Here is a 22337-nt window from a genome sequence, read left to right as displayed (position 1 = left end):
CACATCAATCTGGTTGCCTCAATAGTAAACATGACAGGTCTATCTTGTTTCGTTCAAATAATACACATTAATGACATTAATTCATTAGATAATTTTAAATCATCATGATGTCTGGCGCTTGATATTATTATAATTATGTACTGTATGAGATAAGTGTTGAATCCATCTCTGTGGCATGTCCGTGTAAATGCGTGTGTTACCATATATTGCTGTGCTCGCTGCGCATATTTGCAAGTATAGCGACTTATATGTGTGTTTGTATGTTCTTTTTATGTAATATTTTTTTGACTTCAACATTACTGTGAGGGCCAATGTGTGTTTTTTGCTTTTTTTTCTGTGGGGAACTGATGGTGTGCCTTGGCATTTTTAAAATACTGTTTGGTGTGCCGCGAGTAAAAAAAGGTTGAAAATCACTGGTATAGAGCATTGGTTATACAGGAGCGACCCTTCTGGGGAGGGAATAAACTTAGTGTTACATGAGGGGGAAACAGTCTTTTTCCCAGACATTCTAATGTAGAAACACACAGAGTTATGTGAATAAACACAGTGTAGTGACAACACAGATAGTGAAACACCACAGCAACTCCAGACAGTCCGAATGGAGTGAGACAGAGAGGATTGGGACCAGCACTCCCCTGGGTAAATTCAATATAAATCAAATTTTTTACTGCAGCATTGTCACCACCGCTGATATGCTCCCCCCTTCCTATAAAACCCCCTGGTACCAGTTCTATTGGTGGTTTATCAGGGTCTGTGGAGGAGCAGCTCCAACATGCAGACTTTCAGTCAGCAGCAGCAGGAAATGGCGCCTTTCGGCCTCTGGTCCCATTCTCTGGGGAGCCCAGCCCCTTCCATGGCGCGCGGTCCCTCCCAAGATTATACTGGCTTTATGTATATATAAAAGGAACTTTAATAACCCCCTTACAGTGTAAAAGGAAGTTTAATAACTCCCTGTGTCATCGCCAGTTTGGGGTCCGTGGCGGGCACCGCAGCTCGCAACCCGTGACTGCCGCGCTCTTAATGCCACCACGTCATCGGGGACCCGCTAACCGGGACCCCGGTGTGATCACTCGCCACACCTGCGTCTACTTCAGCATCTGTTAGGGTGTGGCGGCGTGCTGCCGGCGTGTGCACACAGTGTGGTATGTGAAGCAGTGCCTCAGGAGCTTAATGTTCTGCCAGCAGAGATTACGAATCATTAACCCTAGGGTGGTTGGTTCGGTCCCCCCCTAAGTCCCACGACGCAGGTAGACTGGTTGCGAACCAGTACTACATGAAAATAACAAACTTAATAAAATTTTCGAAGAAAACTCTCTGGAGCCCCAGAGGAATGCACCCGGCTCCTTGGGCACATTTTTCTAAACTGAGTCTGCTAGGAGGAGCATAGAGGGTAGGAGCCAGCACACACTAATGTTTTCTTAAAGTGCCAGGCTCAAGTAGACCCGATCTATGGCCCTCATTCCGAGTTGATCGCTCGCAAGGCGAATTTAGCAGAGTTGCTCACGCTAAGCCTACGCCTACTGGGAGTGTATCTTAGCTTCTTAAAATTGCGACCGATGTATTCGCAATATTGCGATTACAAACTACTTAGCAGTTTCAGAGTAGCTTCAGACTTACTCGGCATCTGCGTTCAGTTCAGTGCTTGTCGTTCCTGGTTTGACGTCATAAACACACCCAGTGTTCGCCCAGACACTCCCCCGTTTCTCCGGCCACTCCTGCGTTTTTTCCGGAAATGGTAGCGTTTTTATCCACACGCCCCGAAAACGCTGTGTTTCCGCCCAGTAACACCCATTTCCTGTCAATCACACTACGTTCGCCAGAGCGAAGAAAAAGCCGTGAGTAAAAATACTATCTTCATTGTAAAATTACTTGGCGCAGTCGCAGTGCGAATATTGCGCATGCGTACTAAGCGGAATTTCACTGCGATGCGAAGAAAATTACCGAGCGATCAACTCGGAATGAGGGCCCATAGCCCATTGTACTAAAGTACATTTCCAGTATCCACTAGGACGTTAGAGAAATTGGAGCACCAACTGATGTTTTGGAATATTTATGTGAATTTGAGATACTTGAAAAACAGTATTTTCTTCTTTATTTCACCTTTGTGGTGGATTGTGGGTGAATTGGCTATCTTTGGAATCTTTGTTTCACTCTATATATTTCAAAACTGCCAGATGGCCAGTCCGACACTGATCGATGCTCTTTCTCCTCTGTCCTCCCCATCACTCTGCCCCTCCCCTTTACAGTGTAATCTTTCACAAGCAGGGCCCTGTTTCCTCAGGTACTTTTCCTTCCTGCCATCATCTACTCCCCACACCCTACCACAGAACCTAACCCTTGGGCTCTGCTACCATGCTGCTTATTTGAGTGTTATGATCGCTGATGCAGCAATGTTTATAAACCACGTTCATGCAGTGGAATGTTCTTTACTGTAAGTCACTTTCTTATTTCATTTATGTACTTTTTAAGTTGCTGCAGACCCTTTGTGGCCTACATAAATGAAAGATGATGATAATAATAATAATAATAATAATAATAATAAAAATAAATATGTTAACAATACAAATGTGACTATATACAGCTAAATATAAATGGTATTAAGATATCAGCGTTCCCTAAACAACAAACGTAAAAAAATACAAATCTTTCTACTGTCTGCTAAGAAGACGCTGTATCCATTTGTTGATGTGAATCTTCCTAATTCTTCTTCTACTTCCTCCTCCTCCTCCTCCTCCTCATTTTCTTTGCAAAGCAGCAGCAGCAGCGAGCTCCCCTGCTGTACCCCCAACAGCCGCTAGGACGCCTCCTGCCTCCCAGCTCCCCCTGTACCGGAGGAGAAAGCCCCGGCGTCTGCTACATGCAGGATCCCCCTGACTCATTTGTTACGCTGTAAATCTGGGGGCAGAGGCTACTTAGCACGGCGAGGAGGACCCGATTCGAAACTCACGTACCCGGGCTGCCCTCCCCTGCAGCAGCTGCTCCTGTCGGCTGTCCCTGCTGCCAAGATCCGGTGGGTAGATCCGCTTGTCCGCTGTCCTGGGAGTCGCAGTAGTTGCTGTGCATCATAGTGAGGAGTCTCTAAGGGAATCACGACGCTGACCTCTATGGCTGCTGCTAGAGATGTGTCCGGGGCTGGAGTGTTAGGGGAAGGCTGATAGAGGCCTTTCCATTCAGTTTCCTTTGCTCTTTATTCCTGGCCTGCCTCAGGCTCCCCAGCCCTGCATGCTGTGCCCCTGCTGTCTAGTAGAGAGCGCCAAGGCTGATGGCAGCATCCAGTGTTGTTGCTGATTTCTGTTTATGTTTTCGTACAGAAACATCATTTGCGTTCAGGTCACCATTGTATATGTATCAGGAAATGTTACATTAATTCTAATAATAACAATGTTAGCAGTGCTTAGTGTCATTGCTTGATACATACAAACCCCAAATTAGAACATAGGAAAAGTAATCCCATTACCAATGGCAATCTGACTTGGTGTTTGCAGCAATATACACATTCTAACACTGTTCTCACGTCCTTTCAGTTAAACATATTTTGTCCGTTAAAGGTCTGATTTTGTTGTTTTCTCACCTAATGTTATGTGCAACTGTGTGTATGTATGTGTGTGTGTGTGTATATATATATATATATATATATATATATATATATATATATATAGCAATATGAGATTTGTTATTACACTGTCAGTGTTCCCACAGTTCATTCAGATCCCCACACAATACTGCGATATTTCTGGTCTCTAGTAAAAGACAAACAAGAATTCCCTGTCTCTGAATTGGTGCTGTCAGGGTCGTGTTCCGTGTGTCTTGTAAGTTGTAGGAGAATTATGTATTTCTTTGCCAGGTGCAGTGTTTTGTGCCGGTTTTAGTTGGGGCTTTCACAGTGACTGTGAAGAAAGAGTGATCTGCAAATCTTTAGTCACTAGACCAGAGCCATATCCATGAGAAAGTGATTCTGATACTCTGAAAAGCGGAAATGAAATTGCTTCTGCTGGTTAATGATATATGCAGAGCGTCCCAATTTTTCTCAATTTGTAATAAATTCCCATTTACTTGTGAAAGATATCAGCAGGCTATAAAACAACTGTCAGTATTATCAATTGAGAGAGGGTGGGCAAAATCTATATATTTTTTTTATTAACGAGCTGTCTATGAGTTGGTAGTACAAGTTGGCTTGAGTCACTGGCAAAATGGCTGCTGTTTTCTGCCTGTATACACCTAATTCAGTGGAAAGATGATCAGTAATAGCTGTGTCTTCCGAGTCCTGTGTGGAAGTACTGGCATCATTGTCAGCACATCTGTGCATTAGAGAACAGTGTATGATTGCAAAATATTGTTATCATTGTCCTTTTACAAATTCTGGATGGATCTTCCATGCATCAAGTAGCATCCTTGGACTTTCTGGCATTTGTTAAAGTTACAGTATTGTATTGATCACTAGGCTGATAAACATGCAAGCAACATCCACGTCTTTATAATTTTCATTCTACCACCCTGCACACTCACAACCCATGCAGTCCCTCATTCCTAGCCTGGGGTATCTCTGCTCTGGTGCTTCTAGCACATTCTGGTTTGGATCTCAGTGGTGAGATACAGACCAAAGTGTGCTAGAAGCACCAGAGAACCATGTCCGATTGCCCGTATACACCAGGAAAATTTAATGAAAGATGGAACGATCACTGTTCCATTTTTCATTAATATGCATCCGGTCAATGCGATATCTTCCAGTTGTCCACCCAGCAGAGGCGACTGAGAAGATATTGCATGTGACCTCGGGAGCATGCAAATCACAGGTACACACTGAGTTATCCAGATGATATGTCGTTTCTGGACAAATTGCAAAGACATAACGGTCAGGTGTGTACCACTACCCACCCTTAGAATTAAGAGATCTTTCTTAACCTGGCCATATACCTTAAGATTTTCTGTCCAACCAAACATTTCTCTGGTAGCCTCAAAAATTTAGTGATGGATGGAAGCAAATGACAATCGACCACTTGTTCCCAAACACCGGAAAACGAACAAAAAGGGTCATTCAGACAAATTGTTTTACTCTAACTGATTTACCTAATTTGTCTGAGCTTCAAATGTATGTAAGTTGGGCATTAGAACATTGCTAAAGTGCAAGGAAAGGGTGTGAAGGTATCCCGCTGCTGAATGGTAGCATTAAAACTTAATTTTAACAAGTGGATGTAAAATAAACCTATTGGTACAGATCATTACCCTTACTATTATATTGGAGATAGGGTGCAAAAAGTAAGTACAATAAATACACACAGTGATGAGTGGGGATAATAAAATAAACAAAACAAACCTCTCCTTTGGAATACAGCCCTTATGCTATATCTGATAGCCATGTTGCCGCTCAGTTACACTTACTAGGCCGCAAGTGGATGTGCAGCTTTGATGTACGTGATTGTGTCACTTGTATTTGCTGAGCATACGCCGACCTTGGGCACACCATTGTGTGTACAGCAGTGTATTTTTATTACTTACAAGTTTGATGTTTTTGGCGACATGTGTTTTTTTGCTATTATTTTATTGGTGCTACATTACATTGCTGTCCAGCTTCTGCTGCACAGTATATGTACAAAGCTTGCCTGACAAATAGTGGGCTCTTGAGTTGTTAAAATAATTCTTTTCCCCTTGACATCAAACCAGTAAGATGTGGTGAGGGGCAGGGGAAGACACAGGGCATCCTACACTTAACCAATGAAACATGCAATCATAGCACAAACAATTTGGCATAGGAGTTCATCTACTCCTACATGGGAATAAAGGATCTCTTTTTTTTTTTTTTTTTTTTTTTTAATTGAGATCTATAGCTTTGAAAGCCAGTTCTATTATCTTTTTTTCTTTTAAGGTTGCCAACTTCTGCTGGCTATAGATTACTGACCTTGTGTATCAGGGACGTGTCATATGTATCCTCTTTATATTTCTCTAACGTCCTAGTGGATGCTGGGAACTCCGTAAGGACCATGGGGAATAGCGGGCTCCGAAGGAGGCTGGGCACTCTAGAAAGATCTTAGACTACCTGGTGTGCACTGGCTCCTCCCACTATGACCCTCCTCCAAGCCCCAGTTAGATTTCGTGCCCGGCCGAGGTTGGATGCACACTAGGGGCTCTCCTGAGCTCTTAGAAAGTTATAGTCTTAGAATTTGTTATTTTCAGTGAGACCTGCTGGCAACAGGCTCACTGCAGCGAGGGACTAAGGGGAGAAGAAGCGAACTCGCCTGCTTGCAGCCGGATTGGGCTTCTTAGGCTACTGGACACCATTAGCTCCAGAGGGATCGACCGCAGGCCCAGCCTTGATGTTCGGTCCCGGAGCCGCGCCGCCGTCCCCCTTACAGAGCCAGAAGCAAGAAGATGGTCCGGAAAATCGGCGGCATGAAGACATCCTGTCTTCACCAAGGTAGCGCACAGCACTGCAGCTGTGCGCCATTGCTCCTCATACACACTTCACACTCCGGTCACTGAGGGTGCAGGGCGCTGGGGGGGGGCGCCCTGAGGCAGCGATAAAAACACCTTGGCTGGCTAAAATACCTCAATATATAGCCCCTGGGGCTATATATGAGGTAAATACCCCTGCCAGAATCCCATAAAAAGCGGGAGAATAGGCCGCGAAAAAGGGGCGGAGCCTATCTCAGCACACCGGCGCCATTTTTCCCTCACAGCTCGGCTGGAAGGAAGCTCCCTGGCTCTTCCCTGCAATTCTACAGTACAGTAAGAGGGAAAAGAGAGGGGGGGGGGGGCATTAAAATTGGCACTGTATACAGTATATATATATAAAAAGCAGCTATTAGGGACATAACTCAGTTAGTCCCTGTGTATATATATATAGCGCTCTGGTGTGTGCTGGCATACTCTTACTCTGTTCCCCCAAAGGGCTTCTGTGGGTCCTGTCCTCTATTTGAGCATTCCCTGTGTGTGTGGAGTGTGTCGGTACGGCTGTGTCGACATGTTTGAGGAGGATAATGATGTGGAGGGGGAGCAGATGCCTTTAGCAGGGATGTCACCCCCTGGGGGTCAGACACCTGAGTGGATGGTATTATGGCAGGAAATGAGTGCACGTATAGACTCCTTACATAAAAAATTTGACGACATGCCGACTGTGGGACAGCCGAGTCTTCAGCTCGTGCCTGTCCAGGTGTCTCAAAAGTCATCAGGGACTCTGAAACGCCCGTTATCTCAGGTGGCACAAGTAGATGTCGACACGGATACTGACACCAGTGTCGACGACGATGAGTCAAATTTAATGCCCGTTAAGGCCATTCACTGCATGATTGAGGCAATGAAAAAGGTGTTAATATTTCTGATTTACATCCAGGTACCACAAAAAAGGGTATTATGTTTGGGGAGAAAAAACTACCTGTAGTTTTTCCCCCGTCAGATGAATTAAATGAAGTGTGTGAAGAAGCGTGGGCTTCCCCTGATAAGAAATTGGTAATTCCTAAGAAGCTACTAATGGCGTTCCCTTTCCCGCCAGAGGATAGGCTACGTTGGGAAACACCCCCGAGGGTGGATAAAGCGCTCACACGTTTGTCTAAAAAGGTGGCACTACCGTCCCAGGATACGGCCGCCCTTAAGGAACCTGCTGATAGAAAGCAGGAGGCGATCCTGAAGTCTGTATATACACACTCAGGCATTATACTCAGACCAGCTATTGCGTCAGCATGGATGTGCAGTGCTGCCGCTGCGTGGTCAGATAAACTGTCAGAAAATATTGACACGTTAGACAGAGACACGATCCTGCTAACAATTGACCATATAAAAGACTCAGTCTTATACATGAGAGATGCACAGAGGGAAATCTGCCGGCTGGCATCTAAAATAAGTGCATTATCTATCTCTGCTAGGAGATGCTTATGGACTCGCCAGTGGACTGGAGATGCAGATTCCAAAAGGCACATGGAAGTCTTGCCTTATAAGGGGGAGGAATTATTTGGGGATGGTCTCTCCGACCTAGTTTCCACAGCAACGTCTGGGAAGTCAGCATTTTTACCCCATGTCCCCTCACAGCCTAAGAAGGCGCCATTTTATCAGGTTCAGTCCTTTCGGTCCCAGAAAAACAAGCGGGGAAAAGGAGGGTCTTTTCTGTCAAGAGGCAGAGGCAGGGGAAAAAGGCTGCAGCAAACAGCAGGTTCCCAGGAACAAAAGTCCTCCCCCGCTTCCTCTTCCAAGTCCGCCGCATGACGGTGGGGCTTCACAAGCGGAGCCAGGTACAGTGTTGGCCCGCCTCAGGAATTTCAGCGATCAGTGGGCCCGCTCACAGGTGGATCCCTGGATCCTTCAAATAGTATCTCAGGGATACAGGCTGGAATTCGAGGCGACTCCACCCCGCCGTTTCCTAAAATCCGCCTTGCCGATTGCTCCCTCAGACAGGGAGGCGGTGCTAGCAGCGATTCACAAGCTGTATTCCCAGCAGGTGATAATCAAGGTACCCCTACTTCAACAAGGCCGGGGTTACTATTCCACGCTATTTGTGGTGCCGAAACCGGACGGTTCGGTGAGACCCATTTTAAATTTGAAATCCTTGAACACATACATAAAAAAATTCAAGTTCAAGATGGAATCGCTCAGGGCGGTTATTGCAAGCCTGGACGAGGGGGATTACATGGTATCCCTGGACATCAAGGATGCTTACCTGCATGTCCCCATTTACAATTCTCACCAGGAGTACCTCAGATTTGTGGTACAGGACTGCCATTACCAATTCCAGACGCTGCCGTTTGGACTCTCCACGGCACCGAGGGTATTTACCAAGGTTATGGCGGAAATGATGATACTCCTTCGAAAAAAGGGAGTTTTAATTATCCCATACTTGGACGATCTCCTAATAAAGGCACGATCCAAGGAACAGTTGTTAGTGGGAGTAGCACTATCTCAGGAAGTGCTGAGCCAGCACGGCTGGATTCTGAATATCCCAAAGTCACAGCTGGTCCCCATGACACGTCTAATGTTCCTGGGAATGATTCTGGACACGGCCCAGAAAAAAGTGTTTCTCCCGGAGGAGAAAGCCAGGGAGTTGTCTTCTCTAGTCAGAGACCTCCTAAAACCAAAACAGGTATCGGTGCATCACTGCACGCGGGTCCTGGGAAAGATGGTAGCTTCTTACGAAGCAATTCCATTCGGCAGGTTCCATGCCAGGATTTTTCAGTGGGACCTGTTGGACAAGTGGTCCGGATCGCATCTTCAGATGCATCGTTTAATAACCCTGTCTCCAAGAACCAGGGTGTCTCTTCTGTGGTGGCTGCACAGTGCTCATCTTCTGGAGGGCCGCAGATTCGGCATACAGGACTGGGTCCTGGTGACCACGGATGCCAGCCTACGAGGCTGGGGGGCAGTCACAAAGGGAAGAAATTTCCAAGGACTATGGTCAAGTCAGGAGACTGCCCTTCACATAAATATTCTGGAACTAAGGGCCATTTACAATGCCCTAAGTCAAGCAAAATCCCTGCTCCTACACCAGCCGGTGCTGATCCAGTCAGACAACATCACGGCAGTCGCCCATGTGAATCGACAGGGCGGCACAAGAAGCAGGACGGCGATGGCAGAAGCCACAAAAATTCTCAGATGGGCGGAGAATCATGTACTAGCACTGTCAGCAGTGTTCATCCCGGGAGTGGACAACTGGGAAGCAGACTTTCTCAGCAGGCACGACCTCCACCCGGGAGAGTGGGGACTTCATCCAGAAGTCTTCCAAATGATTGTAAATCAATGGGGTCGTCCACAGGTCGACATGATGGCGTCCCGCCTAAACAAAAAACTAGAGAAGTATTGCGCCAGGTCAAGAGACCCTCAGGCGATAGCTGTGGACGCTCTAGTGACACCGTGGGTGTACCGGTCAGTTTGTGTTCCCTCCTCTACCTCTCATACCAAAGGTATTGAGAATAATAAGAAAGCGAGGAGTAAACACAATTCTCGTGGTTCCGGATTGGCCGAGAAGAGCGTGGTACCCGGAACTTCAAGAGATCTCAGAGGACCCGTGGTCTCTGCCGCTCAGACAGGACCTGCTGCAGCAGGGCCCCTGTCTGTTCCAAGACTTACCGCGGCTGCGTTTGACGGCATGGCGGTTGAACGCCGGATCCTAAAGGAAAAGGGCATTCCGGAAGAAGTCATTCCTACGCTTATTAAAGCCAGGAAAGATGTTACGGCAAAGCATTATCACCGCATATGGCGGAAATATGTTGCATGGTGCGAGGCCAAAAAGGCCCCAACAGAGGAATTTCAACTAGGTCGATTTCTGCATTTCCTGCAAGCAGGAGTGAATATGGGCCTAAAACTGGGCTCCATTAAGGTACAGATCTCGGCTCTGTCGATTTTCTTTCAAAAAGAACTAGCTTCAGTACCTGAAGTTCAGACATTTGTGAAAGGAGTGCTGCATATTCAGCCCCCATTTGTGCCTCCTGTGGCACCTTGGGATCTCAACGTGATGTTGAGTTTCTTAAAATCACATTGGTTTGAGCCACTAAAAACCGTGGATCTGAAATATCTCACGTGGAAAGTGGTCATGTTATTGGCCTTGGCTTCAGCCAGGCGAGTGTCAGAGTTGGCGGCTTTATCATGTAAAAGCCCTTATCTGATTTTCCATATGGATAGGGCAGAATTGAGGACTCGCCCCCAGTTTCTCCCTAAGGTGGTGTCAGCGTTTCACCTGAACCAGCCTATTGTGGTGCCTGCGGCTACTAAGGATTTGGAGGACTCCAAGTTGCTAGACGTTGTCAGGGCCCTGAAAATATATGTTTCCAGGACGGCTGGAGTCAGAAAATCTGACTCGCTGTTTATCCTGTATGCACCCAACAAGCTGGGTGCTCCTGCTTCTAAGCAGACTATTGCTCGTTGGATTTGTAGTACAATTCAGCTTGCACATACTGTGGCAGGCCTGCCACAGCCAAAATCTGTCAATGCCCATTCCACAAGGAAGGTGGGCTCATCTTGGGCGGCTGCCCGAGGGGTCTCGGCTTTACAACTTTGCCGAGCAGCTACTTGGTCAGGGGCAAACACGTTTGCAAAATTCTACAAATTTGATACCCTGGCTGAGGAGGACCTGGAGTTCTCTCATTCGGTGCTGCAGAGTCATCCGCACTCTCCCGCCCGTTTGGGAGCTTTGGTATAATCCCCATGGTCCTTACGGAGTTCCCAGCATCCACTAGGACGTTAGAGAAAATAAGAATTTACTCACCGGTAATTCTATTTCTCGTAGTCCGTAGTGGATGCTGGGCGCCCATCCCAAGTGCGGTTTATCTGCAATACTTGTACATAGTTATTGTTAACTAGATCGGGTTACTGTTGAGCCATCTGTTGAGAGGCTCTATTGTTTCATACTGTTAACTGTGTTTCATATCACGAGTTGTACGGTGTGATTGGTGTGGCTGGTATGAGTCTTACCCGGGATTCAAAATCCTTCCTTATTGTGTACGCTCGTCCGGGCACAGTACCTAACTGAGGCTTGGAGGAGGGTCATAGTGGGAGGAGCCAGTGCACACCAGGTAGTCTAAGATCTTTCTAGAGTGCCCAGCCTCCTTCGGAGCCCGCTATTCCCCATGGTCCTTACGGAGTTCCCAGCATCCACTACGGACTCCGAGAAATAGAATTACCGGTGAGTAAATTCTTATTTATTCTAATCCTTAATCCTCTGAAAATGTGTTTGGGAGGCACCGATCGTGGTGCCTCCCGTAGTGAATGGGGAAAAATATGGGGGCGGGCAGGGCCTAGCAATGGGCAGGAAAAGCCCACTGAAATAACATGGGAAAGTAATGGTGCCGCTTTCATACAGGGACGTGCTTTCAACCTATGAAAGCACGCCCCTGTCAGTGAGGCCACAGTGATTGGCCAGAGGTTCCGTCACTGGATCCGCTGTCAATCACTGTGTGGGTGACGGTGGCGGAGGAGGTGCGGGCGGCAGGTTGCGGCGGTGGTGTGGGCGGCGGAAGTTTACCTGTAGCAGAGTTTGGCAGCAGAGCGGTACCAGTTTAAAAAATGGCGCCTCAGCGTCATTTTTGTAATTCAAGATGGCTCGCCGCGTCATCGCCCCGCCCCCCTCAGGCTGACTCCGGAGGAGGAGGAGCAGTGAAGAACTCTTGAAGAATGAAGACGGCGGAAGTCCTGGATGGGCGGCGGCTCTGCAAATGAGCTTAGCAGCCGCCGCCCACCAGCTGAAGACGCTGGAAGCCCTGGGGAAGGCGGCGGACATGCAAAAAAGCTTAAAGGCCGCCGCCTCCCAGGTGAAGATGCTGGAAGCCCTGGGGAGGCGGCGCCCCCCGCAGATGAAGATGCTGGAAGCCTGGGGAGGTGGCGCCCCCCAGGTGAAGACGCCGGAAGCCCTGGGAAGGCGGCAGCAATGCAAAAGAGCTTAAAGGCCGCCGCCCCCAGATGAAGACCCAGTCTAATAAAACTTTTTTTTTTGGGGCAGTGTGGTGTTTTATTTTAATATTTTCTTTACAGGTGGACTACATGTGCCAGCGGGCCCTTTATGTCTGGGCATGCTCCAAGTGCCAGCATGCTGGGGCAGGCTTGCTGGGACCTGTAGGCCACCTGTAAAGAACAATATTAGCATAAAATGAACCCCGCACCCACCGCCACCAGGGGTGCGGGGGATAGCACTGGGCTAGCAGCCCAGTGCTGGTTGTTGCTCGGGAGGGGGGACCCCATTTTTATTTTTTGGGGTTCCCACTTTCCGAGGAATTCCAGCCCTGGGCTTACTAGCTTGGGGGTGATTAATGTTATGGCAGGGGGACCCCACACTGAGTATCCCCCCTGCTATGGCATTACCCCACCCCTCCCCCCCCACCCCCCTTTGCTGGTTCTGCCTAGTGCTGGTTTTAGTGATGGGTGGGGAACCACACGTGGTTTTTTTTTCCGGGGGGGGGGGGGGGGTGTTAGCTGCCAGTACCTCCCCTGCCAGTGACCTCACCGCACATCACTGTTGTGTATATGGCATAACTGCCAAGTTACTACATCACAGTGGGCTCCATGATGTGCTGTCTGCCATTGGCCTGTCAGGTTTACCAACAACATAGAAAGAACAATTATTTAGATTGTTTTATATCAAAATTATAATTTGGACGCCATACAGTCTAATTGAGTGAAAAATATAAATTCCCCAGCCTCATCAAAATGTGTATCTAAGATTGTTTGCATACAAGTGCCTTAGAGAGTGATAAATAGCATAGTGATCAAGTACCAACCAATCGGCTCCTAATTTCCAATGTCACATGTTGTGTTTGAAAAATGGCAGTCAGGAGCTGTTTGGCTGGTACTTTATCACTGTGCTATTTAACACACTCCAAGGCGTGAGAGTGTTTGTTGTTTTTTTTTGTTTGTTTTGTTTTTTAGTTCTTTCATCCTTGTCGGACCCTTTTGCATCTGCGCTTAGACTTTCCAGTGTTCCGCATATAAACATACCTTCTCTGTTTTAATTGATTTTAGAGCCACACGACCCCTGCCAGTAACTGATTATCTGACAATCAAGGGGTTTATTTGACTCGCTACAGCTTCAGAACTTTAATTTCCCTTTTCTGTGAACATGCTGGATCTTTTTGCTGATTTAACATTTCCGTTCCAGTTGCACATACAAAATGTTCACTTTATGAATTGCATAGTTGATATTACAACTAAGTAGTCAGCACCAATGTGATGACGTCTGTTTTTTTCCAGTTTTGATGCTTTATGGTCAATATTTTGAATTGCAATAGAATTTCATGGTAATTGTAAAACTTTGAAATTACACATTAGTTTTGCTTGCCAGTAAAGTCAAATTATGAATAAGTACACTGTGTAGAATATTCAGGTGCCAGATCAAATCATTTTAGCATAATATGGGGGAAATAAAGAATGTAAAGAGGTGTATAAACATTTTTGTTTGGCTATTTTTAACTTAAATTAGCATACATTGATATATAAGTAGCCACTGTGATTAGAATTAAATGCTTTCGATAGAAATTTAACAGCTTGTACTTGGTATTAAATTTTAATCTCTAGATTACCCCTACTCCAAAAGTCCTTGTATGACCTAGTTCATTATCGTTTCCTTCTCTGTAATGTCATAATCGTCTATTTTTCACTAATCGTCTAGCAGCTGTTAACAAAAGTATTTATTGAATATTCCACAACTCGGTAGTAACTTTATTCATATTATTTTTTCACTGATGATGTTTTTGACAGATAATAAGATGGTACTACTGGATACTCACATGGTCACCAGACAATAGTACTCTACACTAATAAGCGCTAAGCTTTCCAGGGATGGGGGCGCTTATTTTGTTCAGATCTCCCCCATCCTGGGTCAGGAGTAAAGGGGTCAGGAGTCCTGTCATTTGATGTAGTAGGTTGTCTAGTTTTCAAAAAAATGATGCCTTGAAGGATTACCCATATCATTGCCAGTCTTTTTTCTGCATTTTATTCAAAACCAAACTGGAAAAAAAGTTTTAGGTTTTATTTTGAAAACCTGTGTGTTGTATCTGACCTTATTTTGTAAGTGGATTTATGCAGATTCAAGAACCATAAATTATTTCTTGGTGTCGGCTTGAAAAAAAAAAACAAAGCACACATTTATTTTTAGTTCATATAATTATAATTTCAATATAAAAAGCACTATTTTGCTCATTTTGGTCTTATTCTATCCCTCCGGATGTTGGTTTGCAGAAATCAGGGCAGGGAGTATGCCCACATCCCAGGGGCATCTCTAGTTAATTTGAAGTGTTAGCTTGCAGTTTGACCCTTGTCTTTCTCCTGCAAACATCCATTCATATGTTACAAAGTCAGGCGCACTCTGTACTAGGAATGGCCATCGATGGTATATGGTCAATGGTGAATACTTTTTCCATCGATTGTGGAGAACCAGATGGTTCCCGCCATTGATATTAATTATGGTCCCAATGGAACCCCCTCCCCCATAGTGGGGCCCCCGCCCCTATCTTTTTTTTCTTGCTGTTTAAAGAGGACTGGTGTACAGAGCTGGTAGGCTGTCACCCACCAGCCCTGCCCAGCCCTCAGCTTTTAAACACAGTGTTTTGCTGCACAGGTGCGAAAACACTGATAGTTAAATATCAATGGTACTATACAGTATAGTTATCTGTCATCAATGGTTTGTGACACCATAAACAGTAGCCATCAATGTTGACCATCCCTACGTACCCATTCTTCACTGCTCTAGTGAGCAAGACATTACTTCCAAACTATCTGACCCACAGGACGAAATTGTATTTCTCATGTAAGTAATTTATTCTGTAGAACAACACATGCCCTTACTGGAAGCCCTGCAAAAAAACAAAAGTTTTAGTCATTTTATGTTTAGGTTTAGATTTCCTAGTTATCGCTCTTAGCTTTGTCCGAAATGTGGTCTACACTGTGCTTCAGAGTGAATAGACTACAAAACTGCATACCAGACCAGTCCTTGCTCAAATCCCCTGAAGAGATGGTGTTTACTATGGGTTCAAGTGTTTCTCAAATACATCCAGGTGTGATCTATGTGGCTGTGGTTTTACATAGCCAAGTAAATATGTATGAAATGCTTGTACCAAAGAGTGCTAACCAAATACAACACCTATTAGTTCCAGTTGACCATATAGTATAGATGCAACTAAAATAGTCTGTATAATACACCGAGCATCCCCGTGACTGTTCTATAACAATATACTAGTTACTTGTGTGAGGAGTACAGTCTAGCATTGTAAAATAATTTACCTGTTGTCAGATTGTGTGCAGTAAGAATGCAAAAAAAAACCAAAAAACAGTTTAGCTAGTTTACTTTTCCTGATTTATAAAATCTTATTAGATCTTAATAAAAAAACAACTTAAGCTGCTGATAAATCTACAGTACATTACCGGTTCTTAATGTTTGTAGACTTTTATCACAAACTTTGATTTATGCAACTAGATGAAGCATACAAAAAAAAGATAAGAATATAAGACATTGAGCCACTACACTATGGTGCTACTGTCTGCTTTAGGTAATTGACTTGCTGTAATATAATTGTTTTTCCTATGTGTTTTAGAAGTATTCCACTGAGAATTGTCTTTAGTTTGTAATGTATGTGCCTTATGGCAGGTTTTCCAGTCCCTGGAGCAGAGAAGCATCCCCATAGCAGCATGCTCCTGCCGCTATGGTTTAGATAGCAATAGTCTTTTAGGGATGATGTATAGGGTTAGCCTAGCACCAATCTTAGGATCTAGCATTGTGGCCAAAGATGTCAATATTTGTCTCTTCTGACCTTAAAACAGAGGTTCTCGAACGCGGTCCTCGAGGCATCCCAATGGTCCAAATTTTAGGCATATCCATGGCTCAGCACGGATGGTTAAATCAAATTGACTGAGGTTCTAATTGTCACCTGTGGCCAAGCATGGATCAACTTAAAACCTGGACCATCGGGGTTCCGTGAGGACCGCGTTTGAGAGTCTTCTAAATGTTTTATGGCAAACTGCAAGTGAGATTTTATGTGAGTTATCTTCTACACTCTCATATAAAGCGTAGTTTAGGGAAGTTGCAATTATGGTGGGCAATCCCGGGATCAGGATTGGCGGGATCCCGGGATTTAAGACCAAAAATGGCCGGGATTCAATCCCGGGATTGGAAGTTCCAATCCCGGGGATTGAGGGATCAGCGTTTTGCGTCCACAGGACGCTCAAACGCTGCCCGACTTCCTGCTTCCTGGTCCCCAGCGCAGCGTGAGAGGTCATGCTGCGCTGTTAGCTGCTGCAGCGTTCACAGGATTTTCCCCTCCCGTCCGCCCCCGGTATATGGTGAATTATATGGGCGGGGCGAGGGGACAGCCACCTAAGTAAAAGCCAATCCCGGGAATCCTGGGATTGGCCATTTTTCAATCCCGATACCCGGGATTGAAAAAATGGCCCGGGATTGGCTTCCCTAGTTGCAGTAGATCTACTTAGCAAGTACACCTCTCACACAAAGGTGAAGAGGTATCAAGTCTTGGAGATAGATAAAGTAGAGAAGTTGCCCATAGCTATCATTTTATAGACTGTGCTAGATAATTGAACATTAGAAACGGATTGGTTACTTTGAGCAACTTTTCCACTTTATCTTTTCCAAGGCTTGATACATCTTCCCCACATAATCAGTTTTTCAGGATTGCCTGTTCTAGACAAATTGACAGTTGTATCATATTCTCCGAATTCCATTTTTGTTGCTCATGTCATTCTGATTCATGATTTCATGATTAATAAACTTACCCTGAATTTCCCCTCTAGATGTTCTTTGACGTCCCTGATGTAGCTGTTTGGAAATGTGGGACTTATAACAAATAAGTGTATTTACTTTGAAATATGCCAAAACTGTTATACACAGATGGGCTGCCCTAAATACAACTGATTACAACAGATTGTACTTGGTATTCTGTTATAAAAGGGTTGAATCCTTATGTTGCCAATTATGTTTTGTTTTTTTAATTCAGAATGTGTTTTGTGATAGTCAGTGTCAAGGATTGTGAATTAATCAATCTGGATATCATGTCGCCAAGTAAGAAGATGTGAAAAGTGGCACAGTCAGTCACATCACGGCCCTCCCTATTGCATACTACTACTAGAGATGAGTGGGTTCGGTTCGGCGAGATCCGAACCCCCCCGAACTTCACGTGGTTTACACGGGTCCGAGGCAGCCTCGGTTCTTCCTGCCTAAGACGAAACACCCAAACGTGGGAAAACGTCATCATCCCGCTGTCGGATTCTCGTGAGATTCGGATTCCATATAAAGAGCCGCGCGTCGCCGCCTTTTTCACTCGTGCATTGTCGATTGAGCGGAGAGGATGTGGCTACGTTCTCTGCCTGAAAAGCTCAATATCTGTGCTCAGTGTGCTGCATTGTGGTGACCACCAGTATATAGTAGTACAGTACAGTAGTCCATTGCTGTATCTTGCAGCTCCGTGTCAGACTCGGTTCTATTCTCCTGATCAGTGCTCAATATCTGCACTGCATTGTGGTGACCAGTATATAGTAATACAGTGCTGCATTGTGGTGACCACCAGTATATAGTAGTACAGTACAGTAGTCCATTGCTGTATCTTGCAGCTCCGTGTCACTTCTAGTATCTTGAACAGTGCTTAATAACTGTGCTCAGTGTCAGTGCTGCATTGTGGTGACTAAAAGTCCAGTGTCTTGTGCTGCATCTTGCTGCTGTAGGGTGCTGTGGTAGTGTCCTGTCACTGTGCATAGGTCATCATCATTCCAGTCACAGTGGTATCTGATATCTATCTAGTGGTATCTAATTCCAGACATTACTGCCGTCTAATTCCAGATATATTACTGGCATATAATTCCACACATTAAAAAATGGAGAATAAAAATGTGGAGGGTAAAATAGGGAAAGATCAAGATCCACTTCCACCTAGTGCTGAAGCTGCTGCCACTAGTCATGGCAGAGACTATGAAATGCCATCAACATCATCTGCCAAGGCCGATGCCCAATGTCATAGTAGAGAGCATGTAAAATAAAAAAACAAACAAAAGTTCAGTAAAATGACCCAAAAATCTAAATTAAAGCGTCTGAGGAGAAGCGTAAACTTGCCAATATGCCATTTACAACACGGAGTGGCAAGGAACGGCTAAGGCCCTCTCCTATGTTCCTCATGACTAGTGGTTCAGCTTCACATGAGGATGGAAGCACTCATCCTCCCGCTAGAAAAATGAAAAGAGTTAAGCAGGCAAAAGCAGAGCAAAGAACTGTGCGTTCTTCTAAATCACAAATCCCCAAGGAGAGTCCAGTTGTGTCGGTTGCGATGCCTGACCTTCCCAACACTGGACGGGAAGAGGTGGCTCCTTCCACCATTTGCACGCCCCTTGCAAGTGCTGGAAGGAGCACCCACAGTCCAGTTCCTGATATTCAAATTGAAGATGTCACTGTTGAAGTACACCAGGATGAGGATATGGGTGTTGCTGGCGCTGAGGGGGAAATTTACCAGGAGGATTCTGATGGAGAGGTGGTTTGTTTAAGTCAGGCACCCGGGGAGACACCTGTTGTCCGTGGGATGAATAAGGCCATTGACATGTCTGGTCAAAATACAAAAAAAAAACACCTCTTCGGTGTGGAATTATTTCAACAGAAATGCGGACAACTGGTGTCAAGCCATGTGTTGCCTTTGTCAAGCTGTAATAAGTAGGGGTAAGGACGTTAACCACCTAGGAACATCCTCCCTTATACGTCACCTGGAGCGCATTCATCAGAAGTCATTGACGAGTTCAAAAACTTTGGGTGACAGCGGAAGCAGTCCACTGACAACTAAATCCCTTCTTCCTCTTGTACCCAAGCTCCTGCAAACCACTCCACCAACTCCCTCAGTATCAATTTCCTCCTTAGACAGGAACGCCAATAGTCCTGCAGGCCATGTCACTGGCAAGTCTGACAAGTCCTCTCCTGACTGGGATTCCTCCGATGGATCCTTGAGTGTAACGCCTACTGCTGCTGGCACTGCTGTTGTTGCTGCTGGGAGTCGATCATCCCAGAGGGGAAGTCGGAAGACCACTTGTACTACTTCCAGTAAGCAATTGACTGTCCAACAGTCCTTTGCGAGGAAGATGAAATATCACAGCAGTCATCCTGTTGCAAAGCAGATATCTCAGGCCTTGACAGCTGTGTTGGTGTGCGTCCGGTATCCGCCGTTAGTTCACAGGGACTTAGAGAATTTCTTGATGCAGTGTGTCCCCGGTACCAAATACCATCTAGGTTCCACTTCACTAGGCAGGCAATACCGAGAATGTACACAGACGTCCGAAAAAGAGTCACCAGTGTCCTAAAAAATGCAGTTGTACCCAATGTCCACTTAACCACGGACATGTGGACAAGTGGAGCAGGGCAGACTAAGGACTATATGACAGTGACAGCCCACTGGGTAGATGTATTGCCTCCCGCAGCAACAACAGCAGCGGCGGCACCAGTAGCAGCATCTCGCAAACGCCAACTCGTTCCTAGGCAGGCTACGCTTTGTATCACCGCTTTCCATAAGAGGCACACAGCTGACAACCTCTTACGGAAACTGAGAAACATCATGGCAGATTGGCTTACCCCAATTGGAATCTCCTGGGGATTTGTGACATCGGACAACGCCACCAATATTGTGCGTGCATTACATGTGGGCAAATTCCAGCACGTCCCATGTTTTGCACATACAATGAATTTGGTGGTGCAGAATTAAAAAAAAAAACCCGACATAGGCGTGCAAGAGATGCTGTCGGTGGCCCGAAGAATTGCGGGCCACTTTCGGCATTCAGCAACCGCGTGCCTAAGACTGGAGCACCAGCAAACACTCCTGAACATTCCCCACCATCAGCTGAAGCAAGAGGTGGTAACGAGGTGGAATTCAACCCTCTATATGTTCAGGGGATGGAGGAGCAGCAAAAAGCCATTCAAGCCTATACATCTGTCTACGATATAGGCAAAGGAGGGGGAATGCACCTGACTCAAGCGCAGTGGAGAATGATTTCAACGTTGTGCAAGGTTCTGCAACCCTTTGAACTTGCCACACGTGAAGTCCGTTCAGACACTGCCAGCCTCATCAGGCTTTTGCAGAAGCAGCTGGAGAGATTGAAGGAGGAGCTAAAACAGAGCGATTCTGCTAGGCATGTGGGACTTGTGGATGGAGCCCTTCATTCGCTTAACCAGGATTCACGGGTGGTCAATCTGTTGAAATCAAAGCACTACATTTTGGCCATCGTGCTCGATCCTAGGTTTAAAGCCTACGTTGTATCTCTCTTTCCGGCAGACACAAGTCTGCAGATGTTCAAAGACCTGCTAGTGAGACACTTGTCAAGTCAAGTGGAACGTGACCCGCCAACAGCTCCTCCTTAATTTTCTACCGCCACTAGAGGTGCCAGGAAAAGGATCAAATTTCCAAAACCACCCGCTGGCGGTGATGCAGGGCAGTCAGGAGCGAAAACTGACATCTGGTCTGGACTGAAGGACCTGCCAACGATTACTGACATGTCGTCTACTGTCACTGCATATGATTCTGTCACCATTGAAAGAATGGTGGAGGATTATATGAGTGACAGCATCACTGTAGGCATGTCAGACAGTCCGTACGTATACTGGCAGGAAAAAGAGGCAATTTGGAGGCCCTTGCACAAACTGGCTTTATTTTACCTAAGTTGCCCCCCCTCCAGTGTGTACTCCGAAAGAGTGTTTAGTGCAGCCGGTCACCTTGTCAGCGATCGGCGTACGAGGTTACTTCCAGAAAATGTGGAGAAGATGATGTTCATCAAAAAGAATTATAATCAATTCATCCGTGGAGACATTTAGCAGCAATTGCCTCCAGAAAGTACACAGGGACCCGTGATGGTGGATTCCAGTGGGTACGAATTAATACTCTGTGAGGAGGGGGTGTACACAGTGAAAGGGGTGATATATCGGAGGATGATGATGAGGTGGACATCTTGCCTTTGTAGAGCCAGTTTGTGCAAGGAGAGATTGATTGCTTCTTTTTTGGTGGTTGCCCATACCAACCAGTCATTTCAGCCACAGTCGTGTGGCAGACCCTGTCGCGGAAATGATGGGTTTGTTAACATCTTGCAACTCTTCTTTTTTTTATTTTTTTTATTTATCTTTGCATCATGTGATGTTTGGGGCCAATTTTTTTTAAGTGCCATCCTGTCTGTCACTGCAGTGCAGAGCCGGATTAAGGGGGGGGTCCAGGGGGTAGGTACCCCGGGCCCCCCTCCCTGACAGGGCCCACCGTCATCCACCACAAATTGGACCTCTTGTTGTTCCGATCTGCAGCGCTACAGCCATCAGCCGCTAACTCTGACAGCCGTCATACAGACAGCGCCACAGAGCAGTGGCAGAATGATGGCGGCTGTCAGCTAGTGTCTGTATCAGCCGCGCGGGACATCGAGAGGAAGGGGGTGGTCAGATGGAATCCGCTGTTGCTTGCTTCATCAGCTGCCCTGCGTCTGTTACTTCATCACCTGGGTGGCGGGTGCCGGCTTTTGTGCTGTCCTGCATCAAGCCACTTCTCTCCGTGGCCAGGCAAGACCACCCCATATATACTAATATATATGTGTGTGTGTGTGTGTATATATAATATATATATATATATATATATATATATATATAAAGTCAGATGGCTGTTCTGCTTGAATACTGCTGAAAGCCTCATGATGAGTACTAAAAACTTTTTTCAAAAGGCCTGATAATGCTACTGATTCATTAAATGTTTTTCATATTTTTTCATATGGTGGTGTGCTGGTCTCCTTTTGTCTAAACCCTTTCAGGGTAAGCATTGGGAACTATGGTATCAATAACAATTGACACGGCACCCTTCTAACATCCTTTAAGTGTGTGCGCTTCACCTCTGGACTTTATATATAAAGTCACAAATGGTGGCACTCGTAGG

General features: G+C 45.8%; 1 protein-coding gene across 1 annotated transcript in view; it reads left to right on the top strand.

Annotated features, from left to right (window-relative positions):
* Window positions 1-2738: 2738 nt before the first annotated feature.
* The window catches only part of CUEDC1 (CUE domain containing 1), a 387720-nt gene continuing 368121 nt past the window's right edge, over window positions 2739-22337 (top strand). Inside the window, exon 1 of the mRNA XM_063954793.1 lies at window positions 2739-3010. The gene's annotated coding sequence lies outside the window, so the exon portion shown is untranslated. The remainder of the gene's footprint in view (window positions 3011-22337) is intronic.

The sequence above is a fragment of the Pseudophryne corroboree genome, chromosome 2 (assembly GCF_028390025.1).
Source record: "Pseudophryne corroboree isolate aPseCor3 chromosome 2, aPseCor3.hap2, whole genome shotgun sequence".
Classification (NCBI taxonomy): Eukaryota; Metazoa; Chordata; class Amphibia; order Anura; family Myobatrachidae; genus Pseudophryne; species Pseudophryne corroboree.
The sequence above is the reverse complement of the archived record's forward strand: the minus strand, read 5'-3'. Positions and strand labels throughout refer to the sequence as shown.